General features: G+C 37.8%; 1 protein-coding gene across 4 annotated transcripts in view; it reads right to left on the bottom strand.

Moving 5' to 3' along the window:
• THSD7B (thrombospondin type 1 domain containing 7B) overlaps window positions 1–15452 on the bottom strand; it is a 780632-nt gene that overhangs the window by 716769 nt on the left and 48411 nt on the right. Inside the window, exon 1 of one of the 4 annotated variants that reach the window (XM_031651194.1) lies at window positions 4195–5791. The exons of the other annotated variants lie outside the window; for them this stretch is intronic. The gene's annotated coding sequence lies outside the window, so the exon portion shown is untranslated. Of the gene's footprint in view, window positions 1–4194; window positions 5792–15452 lie in introns of those variants that run through there. 4 annotated transcript variants of the gene reach the window in all.

The following is a 15452-nucleotide window of genomic DNA, read 5'->3' as shown; positions in this document are numbered from 1 at the left end:
TGGGCTTAAAGGAAGGATAAGCCTTACATAAGTAGGCTATGAAAGAAAAGGAAGATTGTCTACCTAGGTTCATTTGCCAAGACCAAGGAGTATATCCTCAAAGGATGATATTTGGTAGGGCCTTGCGTTTCTTTCTAAAGCACCTAAAACCATTCATCTCTAACACTGGGCATTTTTATTTTGGGACACCAGCCTTTGGTAAATCCACCAACAGCTGATGTCCATGTCTTTCTGCACAAGTCTATGTCACTAGGCAAAATATTATAACAGCTATGTCTTTGCCATAGAGAAATGGCTTTGTCGTGTATTTTGGAGAATATCTCTTTACACAGTGCATCAAACACAATAGTGTGTACTTAAAGGTTAGCTATTCTACCAAAGACACAATGCCTCTGGGAGGCCCAAAAAATCTGAAGCCAGATGATTAGGTTGGAACTCAAGCTCTGCTATTCAACAGCTATACGGACTTTGCCTGATCATGTATCTGTTTCCTCACTCATAAACTGAGACTATAAATGCCTGCCTACTTATAGGATTATGTTATAAGGGTCAAATAAAGAGATGAAGGAGAATATTATACAAATATTAAGTACAAATATGTATGTTATTTTTAATCTTTAACTGAGATCCGTATTTCTCTTTAATGTAAAAATACTGTTAGGAAATATCATTTTGAGTTGTTTCTGATGAAAAGAGGATGAAAATCCCATTGAAAAATTGAATATGGCTTTAAAAAAAAAAAAAAAAAAAGATTCTACAGGCCGAGACCTCCAGACCACCAAACAAATAAGGCAAACTAGGAAACAGGTGGCGCAGTTCCAAAAGATTGAGAAGAAACGCCAAATCATTTTATTGACAGCAATTACCAGTTGATTATCATTTTATGTATTTATAATTGATCCACATATGTCATTTTCTGCTAAGTAGTGTGACTGCTTCCTTTTCTAAAAACAATCCAAAAGGAATCAAGGGGGATTTATGGATCACTTATCCCAAGATCAAACTCCTAATTTTAAGGAATTTACAATCAAGGTAGAGTAAAATAATAGCATGCATTAAGCCAAAAGCAATTCTGGACAGGGCATAACTAAATGCCAAATTGTATACGGAAGTGAATTTAATGACAATGATACAGACAATGAAACATTTGAAAAATAGGCTGGTATCCATTTGAAATAGCTAAGTAAAGGTGTTTAGAAGAGACAAGAGGTTTTAGAAACTAAGATAAAATGGGAAACAAAAGTCTGAAAGGATAGAGAGAAGAAAAAAATACATTTACAATAAAATTCAACATTGGAGAAAGAAAACATTACAGTATCCTCATGAAAATCTATTTCCAAATACTTTAAGGTTAACAAAACTTAGAATATCTTAACACACTACCTGTGTAGTAAGCTGAATAATGAAGGCAGAAGAACAGAACCCCCAAGAGGCAATAAAAATGAAATCCGAGTACTTGGAAAAACATATTCAGAGGATCACTGGGGGCCTAACTTATTTGTTTGGTTAATTTTCTCATTTTATTCCTTTTCAATGGAAGAAAATGTTCATTATGGTATGCAGCTAATTTTCCATCTTTTGACTTAATGTACTAAAACAGTTTTACATAAAAAATTTCATTTGTCAAATGCCAAACATCTGCACCCTTGATTACGGATCTGCTATTGAGACTCTGGTTTTTCAGGTACCATATGTCACCGTATTTCACTTCAATTTAATCTTTGTTTATGCACACTCAGGTATGTGTGTGTGTGTGCGCACAGGCACACAAAGAAAATGACATCTGGTACCCAGGAAAAGGAAAGGCATAGATGGGCTGGGAAAACAACACAACCAGATTTGTGTCTGATCATAAACTAAGCCACACACACTGCATTCACAGTTACAGACTATAATATCCAGTGGGGCCACAACTTAGAGCTTGTATAATAAAAATATTAAAAAGACAAAAAGAGGCAAGAGGGAAAAGGATATTTTTAAAGGCATGTTTTAATGTATAATTATTCTATAAATAAAGATTAAAATAGTAAGGCATAAGAAAAATAGATGGAATGCATATGCTTCAAAGAAAAATAAATTCTAGACAATGATTTTAGCCAAATATATAACCCATGCCTGCTCTACCTGGCTTCACCCACAGACCCATATTTTCCCTCAGGATCTTCATGGCTTTCCCTGTCCCTATTAATTTTGATTCCCAGTATGTGCTCCTCCTCTTATTAATGAGTGCTTAATCTTTCTTCTCCCAATTTAAATGAGACAACCTAGCAAAGAACAATGGGCCTGGAGTCAGGGGACCCAAGTTATGGCCACAGATTTTCTTCTAATTAGTTACACAACCTGGTACAATTTACTGCACACCTGCCCCATGCAACGCAAGAGTTTCTCCCATCTGGGTCTCAGCTTCCTGATCTGAAAGGTGAAGAGTTTAAGCCTGTCCTCTGCAAGGTTCCAGAAAGCTCCCACAGAGAAGAGGATGCAAACCAATGTTTCTACTCCCACCTCTCATCTACCCCCAACCTGTCCCGTATCTGAGGTGGCTGGAGGAGAAAGCCAAGAAAAGAGGTGCTATATGCAAAATATTGTGGCTGAACTTCCACATATATAGGAACAAAGGTATACTGATCTTCAAGTCGTGGTTCAAAACCTACTATGTGCTCAAGAGCATTCTCGGCACTCTGGAGGACTTTCTTTTTTAAAAGAATGAGATATGTTCCTTCTCCTCATAGAAATTACAATATTTCCTTATAGAACTTACCATGTAGTTAGAAGAAACCTCAGAAATACAGTAAGAAAGAGAAGAAAGGAAGACTCATACGTAATAGAGTGGCCTTGGAAAGGGACAGTTTTGTGCAGATGTAAATAACTAACAAAGAGTTCATGGAAGAAACAGGATTTTGCTAATTCAGCAACTAGTTACTGAGTGCATGCTCTGTGTCAGGTGCAAAAACAAACATAATTCTCGCTCTCATGAAGCTTACAGCTTAGCAGAAGATAGGCGTTGACAGAAGACCATGCTGCTATGTGAGAGATAAAAGGAGAAACCCTAGTAAGAAAGCTCAGAGGGAGCTTCTCTGAGGAAGTAACTCTCATACTAAAATCTAAAAACAAAACAGCACCAGCCACGTGAAACAAACGAGGCAAGAATATTGCATTCTGAGTCTGTAGCATGTGCAAAGGCCCTGTGCCAATTACGTGCTTGGCAGGTCTGAGGAACTGGAAGAAGCACATGTGGCAAGAATGCAAAAAGCAAGGAGCACAAGATGATGCTTAAGAGGAAAGCAAGACTAAGCATACCAGGCCTTGTAGGCCATGGTAGCAAATTTCATTTTGAAACATTATTGCCAGATGTACATGTCTTGTAACTGTTTGGGGAAGGGAATAGAGCAAGACAGGAGCAGATATGGGGAGATATTTAAGAAACTACTTCACAGACCAGATAAGAAATGATGACATGTTGGACTAGGATGGTGGTTGTGGGGAGGGGGTCAAGATGACCAAATTTGCGGATGTAATGGATATGGGTGTAGAAAAGAGATAGTTGTCAATGATAGTTCCTGGGCTTCTGATTTGCATAACAGAAGGAATGATAGTGCCATTAACTGAGAAAGAAACATAGAAAAGGCTACTCAGAGAAAGAGAGGATGATGAAATGCTCTGGAGAGGTTAAGATGGTGCTTTTGAGTTTAGAAACATGAAGATTATTCAAGACAGTAATTTCAGGTGGCATGTGGGGTCAGGTGACAGATAAGAGAGGAATGAAGGGCTGGAGATCAAAAATTAAGAATAAAGTGTACCCCAGTCTTCACTCACCTGTCAGCATCTTCATGGCTCCTATGTTATCAACACAAGAGCCCATAGTTTATATCCCATGCTGATATAAAGACACAAACAAGATACACACACACACACACACACACACACACACCCCTCAAATCACTTATTAGAAATTGTCCCTAAATGATCAAATAGGTAAGAAATAGGCTGAATTCAATTTTTATAGTCTGAAATGGTTCAAAGCACAAAATATGTTGCTTATTTTATCCTCCTTAATATTTCTCTCTCTCGGTCTCTCTCAATCTCTCTCTCTCTCTCTCACTCTCTCTCATTTCAGTGTAACTCTCTAAATATCTCATACCTTTCTACTGATAACCAATGGCTACATCTTTGTAAGCATCAACTCAAGAAATTTACCTGTATCTTCCTCTAAAGAAAGTTGACCACGAGGACACACCCAAACCACTGAAGAGCTTCTGCCTTGGTTTTCAATCCAGTGTCTGAAGCTGGGAGGTTCTTTCTGGCCCTCATCACCCCATTTTCAACCTCCACTAAACTGCAGCAACACTGTGGCAGCAGAGGCAGGCCATCTGAGAGACACTGGGTTATTCTTTCCTCAAATAAGACACTGCTTTCATCCTCTGGTGTATAGATGAATTGTTGCCCTGGCCTAGAGAACTAAACTTAAATTTCTTTCTCCTTGATGCTTAAGGCCATACAAACTTCTTGTTTTCTGTATGTCCTAATAGCTCAGGACCAGCTATTCATCCTTTCAGATACTGATCCCAATAGGTCTGGACAGGAGAATACCATAAATGTGAGTTTTCTAAGTATTGTGGATATTGCATGTACTACTCTATATTACGCTGCGTACTCCAAGTCAAAGAAAGATCCCCAGAAAAACTGGGTCAGAAATCCTGCAAGGGTCTGGAGCTGACCTAACACTGCCAGAGAAACCAATGATTTTCATGAGTGTCTTTTTGCTATGGTTACCATCAGGTCAAATCTGACCACTAATCACAGAAACTATAGTAACTATGTTAATCTGTAGCATGTTTTCTTTTCCGGTGTTTGTTCTGGTTTTCTAATCCTAGGTTTCTATTTATCAGCACTGCGCTCTTAGGTAAGGGAAGTCAGAAACTCTGTCTCAAAGAGATGGAGATATAAGTATATAAATTAACCAGCTAATCCCTAAGTCTACCCAGACATAGAGATTATTATGCTCAATGCTATTGCTAAACCATGTCAGATCACTCCTTCTCCATCACTGATCACACAGAGATGGAGACATCTTCTAGTGTTGGGAAGAGTAGCTGATTGTGATTTGGGGACAACAGGGAAGCTCTTATTGTGAAGAAATTCCTTTTATTTTCTTACTGCATCTGAAATTCCATTGCCTCTCTTTTTGGCGGTTTTAATGATTATTAGAATGCAAAAAAGCACATTTTGCCAAGCATCGTGAATGAAGAATTTAACATTAGCTCTTGCTAGGACAAGAGGCTCCCCATGCCTTCCAGAGGAGGAGAGATGGGACAATGTGACTTGGAGAAGGAGAGAGAAAAAAGAGCCTGAAGCCAGAAAACCCAGTCTGATCCTTTTCCCAGTGTTCCTTGGGCCAGTCCTGTTGCAGTTACTTAGTAATCAAAGAGCTCTGTAACAACAATCAACAAATGAACAAGAAATCAGAGGCTCAGCACGGAGCAGCATCCTTCAGGGAAAAGAGGATGAATCCGATTTACCTCCTTCAAGGTGCTTACAGTTTATTTTGTACAAATGTACAAAACAGATAAAAACTGCAGATGATAATAAATCCTCTCAATGCTAATTCTGGGAACCTGGTTTCTTATTAAACAGAGACTCCTTATTTCATATCTGCCATTTCCTGAAATTTATGTCATTAGAGTCCAATTCAATCATTATAAGCTATTTTATACTTTGGAAGGTCCACTTCAGAGTATGTAATTTCATAGCTAAAAGGATGAAACTAACTTATGCATAATGAGTCCTTTTTCAATCTGTCCTTGGTGGGGATAAACACGATGAAACGTAATTTTGCACCCCATAAGGAAATACAACCAAATCCCCAGAGCCTGTGAATATGTTATCTTACATTGCAAAAAGGACACTGCAGGTGCTGCAAAGGAAAAGGACTTGGAGATGGAGAGATGATTTTGATTCAATAATTATTAAGGTGGGCCCAATCTAGTCATATGAGTACTTAGAAGAATCTAGCCAGACGTGATGGCTCACACCTGTAATCACAGCACTTTGGGAGGCCAAGGTGTGTCGATCATTTGAGGTCAGGAGTTCGAGACCAGTCTGGCCAACATGGTGAAACCCCGGGTCTACAAAAAAAAAAAAAAACATAGCCAGGCATGATGGTGGGCACCTGTAGTCCCAGGTGCCGGAGGCTTGAGGCAGGAGAATGCGTGAACCCGGAGGAGTGGTTTGCAGTGAGCTGATATTGCACCACTGCACTCCAGCCTGGGCGACAGAGCGAGACTCTGTTTAAAAAAAAAAAAATAGAAAGAGAGGAATCTCTCCTGGCTAGGTTAAAAGATGAGAGGAAAAGAAAAATTGGAAGCATAGGAGGGACTACACTGTTGCTGCAGGCTTTGAAGGTGTGGAAGAGATCATGAGCCAAGGAATTCAAGCTGTCCCTAGAATATCAAAAGGGTAATCAGTACAGCATTCAGAGCTCCTTAAAAGCTCCAGAAAGGAACACAGGTGTCCTGCCAATACCTTGACTTTAATCCAGTGAGTGAGACCATGCTGGACTTTTAATCTGCAGACCTATAAGATAATAAATTTGTTGTAAGCCATTAAATTTGTGGTAATTTGTTATAGCAGCAATAAAAGACTATCTTGTTTCCCTTTCTATTTTGTCAACTGTAAAATAAGGATAATTTTCTTTTCATTTTTCTCTTAAATTGTTGCAAACATTAAAAGACAAATATTAAAGATTCTTAAAGGAAAATAGTAAAAAGAAATCACATTTTAAAATTTTCTTCAATGCACCTCCTTTTACTAAATTTGACAAGAGTCAGTCAATTAGAAAATAAACCAGAAACCTAATATATCTTAACAGTTTCATGGCATCCCCAGGTAATCAGAGGCAATCTTTCATATTGATCATAATACAAAACTAGTTGAGTTATAGAGACACATATCTTGTCAGTTCTTTGGCAAATGTAAAGCCTCCCTTGGAAAAAAACACTAATGAAATATTCTCAAAGTCAGTATGCAGATCTCCAACTGCTAGGCAAGTTAATGAGATGCATAGCTAGGGAGTTAGCATGCATCTCGAGCACTAGTTCTGCATAAGAAACACAGTTGATTCTGATCTCATCACCTTATCCATTTTTTACAGAAACATCTATCAGCAAAGAGAAGACACTCCATGTATTAAAAGTTTCCACATCCACCCTTAGCTATCAGAAACAGGACAGCAGGCCATGTATTAGAGTTTGCAAACCTAATAAAATATTTTGCAAGTAACATATTTAATCAGTCAAACACTGATTATATTTGGTACACTCAAAATACTGAAGCTCAGCCACACAAAATGATTTGTCAACATTCCAGGAACAGCCCTTTAAAAAGATAACTTTGGGGTTTATATATTAGATGGGTCCAAAACTGAGCTTCCTAGCTAACATATTAGAAAAAAAGACTGTAACCTCAGATAATATTAAATAATCAAAGGGAGCATGTGTGTGTGTGTGTGTGTATATATATACACACACACACATATACATACACACACACACACACAGTACAAAGTACATATATATGTACTTATAAAAAGCACATATAAGTACTTAGTACAAAGTACTAAACAGTTCTTTATATAATAATATATTTTTATATATGTAATGAATGAGTACAAATTTCAAAAATAATATTTAGAAAATGTTTTTAAAAGCAGAGAAGTGACAAAGCATAGGTCTAAAGCAACTATCTACATTCAAATCTTGGCCACACCATGTACTGCCTTTATACCTTTGGAAAAGTTTCTTTTTTGTACTTCAGTTTCCTGGTGTAAAATGGTGATAAATGAATATTAAGCTTAGTACATTGTTGTGAGGATTAATAAGGAGATAATGGATGCAAAATGTTTAGTACAATTCTGAGCCACAGCAGATACTCAACACATATTAGTAATTATTTCCATCAATTATGATCAAATGCTCAGGGTAGGAATCCAGTCCATGGACCACAGCTCATCATATCTATCTTTGCTACATCCTGATCAATTTCCTAATACCAACAGGGACAATTCAAAGGAAGACACTTATCCAGACCTTCTTTGTTAATGTAGTTAAGAATGACAGAGAAATTTCTTTGGTATATACTGTTACAAGCAACTACACGATAATACAATCTAAATCCCAAGAAAATGAGAAGAAAAATCAGGAAGATAATAAAAATGAACTTTAGAAAAGAAAGTGCTGCCCAAGTAATAAATTGGCTAAAATGAGATATTTCTGCAGAATTCAGAGCAAATGGGAATATCATGAAAAGTAAAAGTTTTAAATATAAAGAAGTAAATGTATAGCGATAGAAGTTTAAACAACGAAAAACGAAGTTAAAGGGTGTTACTAGCAAAAGACACAGAAATACCTGATGAAGCAAAAAGAGAGACATGGGGAGAAAAGGTTAACCGATCATGTTAAGGAGGCCGTCTTGCGTCGTCAAAATGTCTATAAAAACAAGTATCATCTGCTTTCTGCTAACCAAAGCAAGTACCGTCTGTCACAAGAGAAAACAAAATGAAACTGACATTGAGAGATGAAATACTAAATTGTTCTTTAGCAGCTGGATGTCTTCAAATCAGAACTTTAATGGCCCACATTGTAGAATAGTTGAGGAATTTCTGGACGTTAGTACTAAGAGCTCCATTCTCCTTGGTTATTCATTATCTCTTTGCCTTTATCTTTGAGAAATCACCTTATACAAGGATATCCTACAAGATAACGCTCATCCTCCAATGACACACATCTCTTCCACATTAAATAACCAACCAACTAACTAAAAAGCCTGTGCTATGCCTATCATTGTTCTAGATATTACTTGAGTCATGAAAGAAGTATAAAACAGGTGCTTATTGATAATATTGTCTTGTAATTAACCCCCAAACTTCTTCAAGGAAAGCTCCCCATCAGTACGCCACAAAATAAATTAGAATCACACATTTACTTAGAATAAACAATTCCATTAATGTATACGGCTAAATCTAGTCTACTTTCTAGGGAAGTTGGGATATCAGAATTATCCTGGGGAGTTTTTAAAAATACTAGATTCTCTGCTCCATCCACAGAGTCAAGATGACTGCAGGTAGGACTCTCCCTTTCAAACACGCTCCGTGGTGATGCCAGGCAAAGGAAAGCGTGTGCCCTGGGCCATCTTCCACTAGCTCCTTCCATGGGACACTCCCTTCCTCATTTTATTAGATTAACTTGTGCATATGTTAAACAGGGTATAAAAGCAAAATTTTGGAATGAATTATAGAAAGAGTCAAAACCCTGCTGTATAATGTAATAACTGAATGACCTCTCTAAGTCTCCTTTCTTCATCTGTAAAATGGGGGAAATAATGCCTGTTTCAGAAGTCTGCTCTGTTAATCTAAGGACTAAATGACCCTAAGTGTTTAAGGTGCTTGACAGTGATTTCTCCTTCAGAGGACAATTAGTTGTTGCCAAGGTGATCACACCACCAGCAGCAGCAGGAGTCAGTCTCAAAACAGAACCACAATAACATCTAGAAGGAAAAGATGCCCCTTGGCTTTTGTATGTCAATACACAAACAGCCGAAAGGATTCTTTGCGGAAATTAAATCATCTACAGTGGGTATGGTGGAGGCCGGTCTGGGTGGGGTCTCAGAGCCATAGTCCTTGTAACTCTGGGCAATCAATTCACCAAGAGACCAAAAGCACTAGTCTCTACATCATTCAGAGAACGTAAAAGGCAAGAAGACTGAACTTCCTCTTTATAACTCCCAAGTTGTTCTCCAATTATGCCCTAGTTACTTTGTCCTTTCTAGTGTGAATATGGTTCACTCTCCCTCTTCAGGGGCGCTTGAAATAAGGGTGGTGATCCTTGAGCCATGATCCAGGAGCCCCGCTATCTTATTATGTTCCTAGTTATTCACGTCCTGATGTAATTTGTTGTGTTCTCTGTAGACAGCATACATTTATTGAAGTCTTACTAGCTCCTATGCATACTGCAAGGGCTGCCTTTCTAAAGTTTGCAACAGCGCAAGGAGATCCACAGTGAAAGTTGAGCTGCAGCACGCATCACTGGTAGAAGGTTTTAAAATGATGTGAAAGTTCCCATAGAAGCCACTGAGTTTGGAGCTGGAACAGAGCACACGCATTGCCTATACTAAGAATTCCAAGGCAGGAGAAGCTCACAGTGAACACCAGCCAAACCGAGGAAGGAGACCTTGCAGAGCTCATGGTCATCTGACTCCAGCACCAGCCAGATAAGCAAGTAATATCCAAGAAAGGGACCTGCTCCACCAAGTCCAGCTGCTGTGCTTGTCAATCACAAAAAAGGACTTTTTCTTCACCCCATCAGCTACTACCATGCTCTATTCCAACCCAGCCAACAGTTGTTTAGGAAACTGGAGCAGGGAGGAGACAGACGGAAGGGGGAGAAAGCAGTTCATGCTAGCCAGTCCCTGCAGACACACTCCAGAGGAGTCAGGCCCAGGGAGTTCTGAACTATCACACAGGATGGAGTTTCCAGTTTCAAACTAATTATAAATGAATATCAAGTATGACAAAATTATCAGGAGGGACTGAGAAGCCACTAATTGGCAACTTTACATTTTCTTTCCTTCTTTCCCTCAGCAAGTACATTGGATATGGAAGCTTAACAAGTCGAGCTGATATAAATTACTGGGAAAAAAAAATAGTCCATGTAAATACATAACTCTGTAAAGACTGGCCAGTCATACCTACCACACTTGCTTTCTTTTTTTCTAATTTTCATTAAAAACATCAAACTCACAGAAAGGTTGCAAGAAAATTCAATGCGATTGTCATTTTTATACATCAAAAAGTCCAAATATTAGTCATTTTATATGGTTCTACCTAATATTATTCTTGCAATTATCTGTAAGTTTGTTTTTTAAAACAATGGATTCTCATTTATCCTTCACCTAAATTCTCTAATTGGTAAAATTTTGTAGCATTTGCTTTTTGGTTCTTTCTCTCTCTGTCTGTCTCTCAAATAGATACAAATATTGGTATATTTAGTGCTGAAAATTTTGAAAGTTGCAACATTATAATGTTTTACTTTCAAATACTTCATGTGTATTTGTAAGAATAAGGAAATTACCTTATGTAATCATAGTATAATTATTAAACTCAGGAATGTGACATTGATATGCTACTGTTATCTAATATACAGTCCATATTCTAAGTCTTCCAGTTATCCCACTAATGATCTTCATAGCATTGTTTTCTAATCTAGAACCATACATTTCATTTGTTTACTCACTCTTTTGTTTCCTTTACTCCAGAAACTTCCTCAGCCTTTCTTTTTCATTTGTAGTATCAGTGTTCTTGAAGGATACAAGCCAGTTATTTTGTTGACTAAACCTCATGTTGAATTTATCTGATGTTTTCTTATGTTTCCTTGCATTTGTGACAAAATAACACAGAAGTGATGCTATGTCCTCAGTGCCTTGCATCAGGAGGCAGGTGATGTGGCTTTGTTTCACTCTTGGGGATGCTGAATACGATCACTAGGTTCAGGGTATCCTCCAGGTTATTCCACTGTGTAAGTTATTATTTTCCACTTAGAATTAGCAAGTAATCTCTGGAGGAATTAGCTACCATTTTTATTTGTAGCTCGACCAACACTAATTGAGCATCCACCCTATCCAGCACCATTTGAGGTGCTAAGGATATCACAGAAAATAAGAAACAAAAATGTCTTCCTTCTAGGATCCAGAAAAGGTGGAGAAATACTGGCCGTAAACAAATAATAAGGTATTTAGTATGCCAGAAGACAGCTGAAGAGAGTTTATGGAGGAATGTGTGTGCTTCTATTTTAAGTAGAGTGGTCAGGGAAGGCCTGCTTGAGGAGGAAATAGAGCAAAGACTTGAAGGGGTGAGGACCAGAACAGTGGGGAAGGGGAGAGCTTTCCAGACAGAAGGCCTAGCAAATGCAAATGGCCTGAGGTGCCCATTATGTTTAAGAAATACCAAAGAGCCAACTTAGCTGAAAAGCAGAGTGATCTAAGCAAAGAGGAGAGTAGCAGGCTTCTTGGGATTCTTTCCTTAGAAGAAAATTCCCTATACTTCTAAAATGAAGAAAGAAGGGAGGTAGAGGAAATGCATTGGCCAATATAATTTTGACATCAATAGCAGAGCTCATTTCAGCCTCAGCTGGACTAGGGGGGCATAAGTAAGGTCCTCAGGAGCCTCTCTAGCTCTTGCCCCCAATTCCTTCCTCCAGGTGGTGGCTCAGATGGCCATCTCAAGTTCCATGTTTCATGGTACTCACTTAGTCTTCCCAGGGAGAGTGAGTGCCTTTTCCCCAGTACATTGAGGACAAGTCCAGAGAACAAGGTTCTGGACATTACCTGGCTCCAGTCGTATTCCTGAATAAATCCCTAAGGGATAAGGACTGAGGGAAAAAGAAGGAGGAGGGTGTTTGGATTGATAAAGTCTAGGTCACAAATCCACCTGGACAAACCCAGTCCCACCCCAGGACACACTAATAGAGTCAGGGATGGGGGCAATTCTCCAAAGGTCCCAATTCTAAAGAAAGGAAGATGTAATGAGCAGGAAAAAACAACAGATGTGCACTATTAGTGCGTTTACATAATTATACTTTGTCTCCATAAAGAAATAATAATGATCTTGACTTTTAAAGACCCTGATAAATGACCATTTGACTGAGGGCTTTTTTTTTTTTTTTTTTTTTTTGCCTATTATATATTTTTTCAAGGACGCTAGCTTGGATCCTTCTGTTCCCACTGTTGACATGGAGGATCGAGATGAAATAATCAAAACAAAGTACTAAGCACAGAGTTGCTCAGTGGGTTTTACATGACAAATATGGAGAACACTTTGAAAGAGTAAAGGCAGTGGTTTTCATGTTCATTAAATCTGCTTTCACCCGAGCATAAACACCTAATTCTCCACTGAGATGTCAGGATATTGAGAACATAAAAGTCTGATAGCACCTAAAATGACAATTCTCCTTTATAACAGCATAATTTTATTGGAGCTATAAGCCGCCAAATCCAGTCCCCTAAAAATCAACTTACTTGAAAGCCAATGGACATTGCTAAATGAAAAAAAAATTAGAAATGAGGAATCAGTGGCATTTTATTATACCATTGGCCTTAACACTCATGTTAAACAATTTCACATAGAGGCTGAAGAACTAAATTAAAACATAAATTCTGTTTTAAGCTAAAAGAAGCAAGGGACTATAGTCAATTCCTAACCCATTCCAGGTTCTTCATAATGCTGAACATAATTCAGCATTCTTTTCTAAGAAAAATCATATTCTCTTATTTTTTAAACAAATTTGACAAGTGACAGCGAACAAAACTGTAATATTTCTGTAAGTTCTACTCTTAAAGGGAAGCAGTCAAACTGGTAGATTAATGCAGTTTTATTCATGTAAATTACATCCTGTCAGCATGTTACTGCTAGCATTGTTTTTCGGCTCAGGTAAGAATGGGCCAACAATAGAGGCTTCTCTACATTGAGGCAAGTTGAAGATCTTCACTCCTAGAATCTACTCTAACCTCTCTGTTGCCTAAATGCAAATGAAGAGAATCAAGTGCAATACTTTTAGAATCAATAAGAAAATTCAGTAATATATCCGTATATAAAATTTACCAAAAATGACTGTTTTCTTAACACATCAGCAATACCCCATAGAAAATAATGGGATAAAGATTCTTATTCACCATGCAAACAGATAATTAAATCTTCGTGTATAATATTCAAAAGATTATAAAACCTTTTTCAGCCATAAGGATATAGATATAAAAACAAACAAATAAACAGGGCATTCAAGTGCATTCCCAGTGTTGTGTGCAGCCTTTATGGAGGACCATTGGCATTACATATTTTCTTATAAATATGTATACTCTTTAACTCAAGAAATCCTGTGTAAAAATCTATCCTAAAGAAATTACCAGAAATGTAACCAAGAATAAAGTTTGTTTGTCTCAGTGTTATTCATAATAGCAAATAAAACAAAAACTCAAAAACTTCAAGAATAGAGAATTTGGGTAAACAACCTGTCTCATCATGTAATTGAACCCTATGCAGCTATTAAAATCATAGTTTTCAAAAATATAAAAAATCCTTAAAATAGCATTAAACAATATACTCCTAAAGCAGGATACCAAATTGAAGAAGCAGAATATTCTCCACTTCATAAAATGTGTGCATGTAGTGGACATTTAACAATATCAAAGGATACCTTCCAGGCCTCTCAAATCCCCAGAATGTAAGGACTCCTTTATGTAATACCTGACTGAATAAACTCTAAGAAGAATGGGGCAAATGAACACTTTCTTCACGTTCCAATAATACCAAACCAAATTCTGATGTCTGCTAAACGCAGTGGCTCATACCTGTAATCCCAGCCTTGGAGGCCAAGGTGTGCAGATTGTCTGAGCTCAGGAGTTCGAGACTAGCCTGGGCAACATGGTAAAACCTCATCTCTACAAAAAAATACAAAAATTAGCCAGGCTTGATGATTCACACCTGTGATCCCATTTACTTAGGAGGCTGAGGCAGGAGGATCACTTGAGCCCAGGAGGCAGAGATTGCAGTGAGCTGAGATCACACCACTGCGCTCCAGCCTGGGCAACAGAGCGAGATTCTGTCTCAGAAAAAATAAAAAATTCTAACATCCCTCGCCTGATGCTTTCTCCTGAGTGGAAGAAGAACCTCACTTTCAGCTGGGCCTCATCTCATTACTTTGGTCAAAATTTAACCTCTCTGTGTGTTTCCGACATATCTTGGATCTTCCAACTCAACTTATAACTTAATTTGTTTTCCAAACTTTGGCCATTTGCTTACTAAGTTCATGACATTTACCAACATTCATGTTGTCTGTTACTCTATTTATTTCTTATACGAGCTTATGCTTTTATTTAAATATTTTAGTCTCATTCATGAAATCATGAGTGTAATGTTCTAATTATTTTTTCTAATATATGTTAAAATGAATACCTATCAAGGGGGAAAACCATCTAATAAGCTATCTCCTGCAATTCCACCATTGTTATTGATTCCAATAGGAAACACATGGGAATGCCAGCTTAATGGATGCTGATAGGTGATCTGGGTACAGTTTAACAGAGTCTATCAGGAGAAACAACATCTTAATCTGAATATTCTATAGCACCAACAACCATGGAAGGCTGGATGAGAGGGATCTTTTGGAACTGACCCAAAATTGACCATCCTTTTGCCTGACTGACCTACTCAAGTCAATTCTCTTTCTAGATCAGGGACTTCTGTGCTTCTTCTCTCCAAAATACAGCTAGCAACAGCTATTTATTTAGATAATAAAATGTGCATTTAAAACAACACAGATACACTTCCCTTTTAAGTTTCCTTTAGAACAAGAGGCGGTAAACTTATCGTAAAGAGCCAGATAGTAAATATTTTCGAGTTCATGGAGCAT

Source organism: Papio anubis, chromosome 10 (genome assembly GCF_008728515.1).
Source record: "Papio anubis isolate 15944 chromosome 10, Panubis1.0, whole genome shotgun sequence".
Lineage (NCBI taxonomy): Eukaryota > Metazoa > Chordata > Mammalia > Primates > Cercopithecidae > Papio > Papio anubis.
The sequence above is the reverse complement of the archived record's forward strand: the minus strand, read 5'-3'. Positions and strand labels throughout refer to the sequence as shown.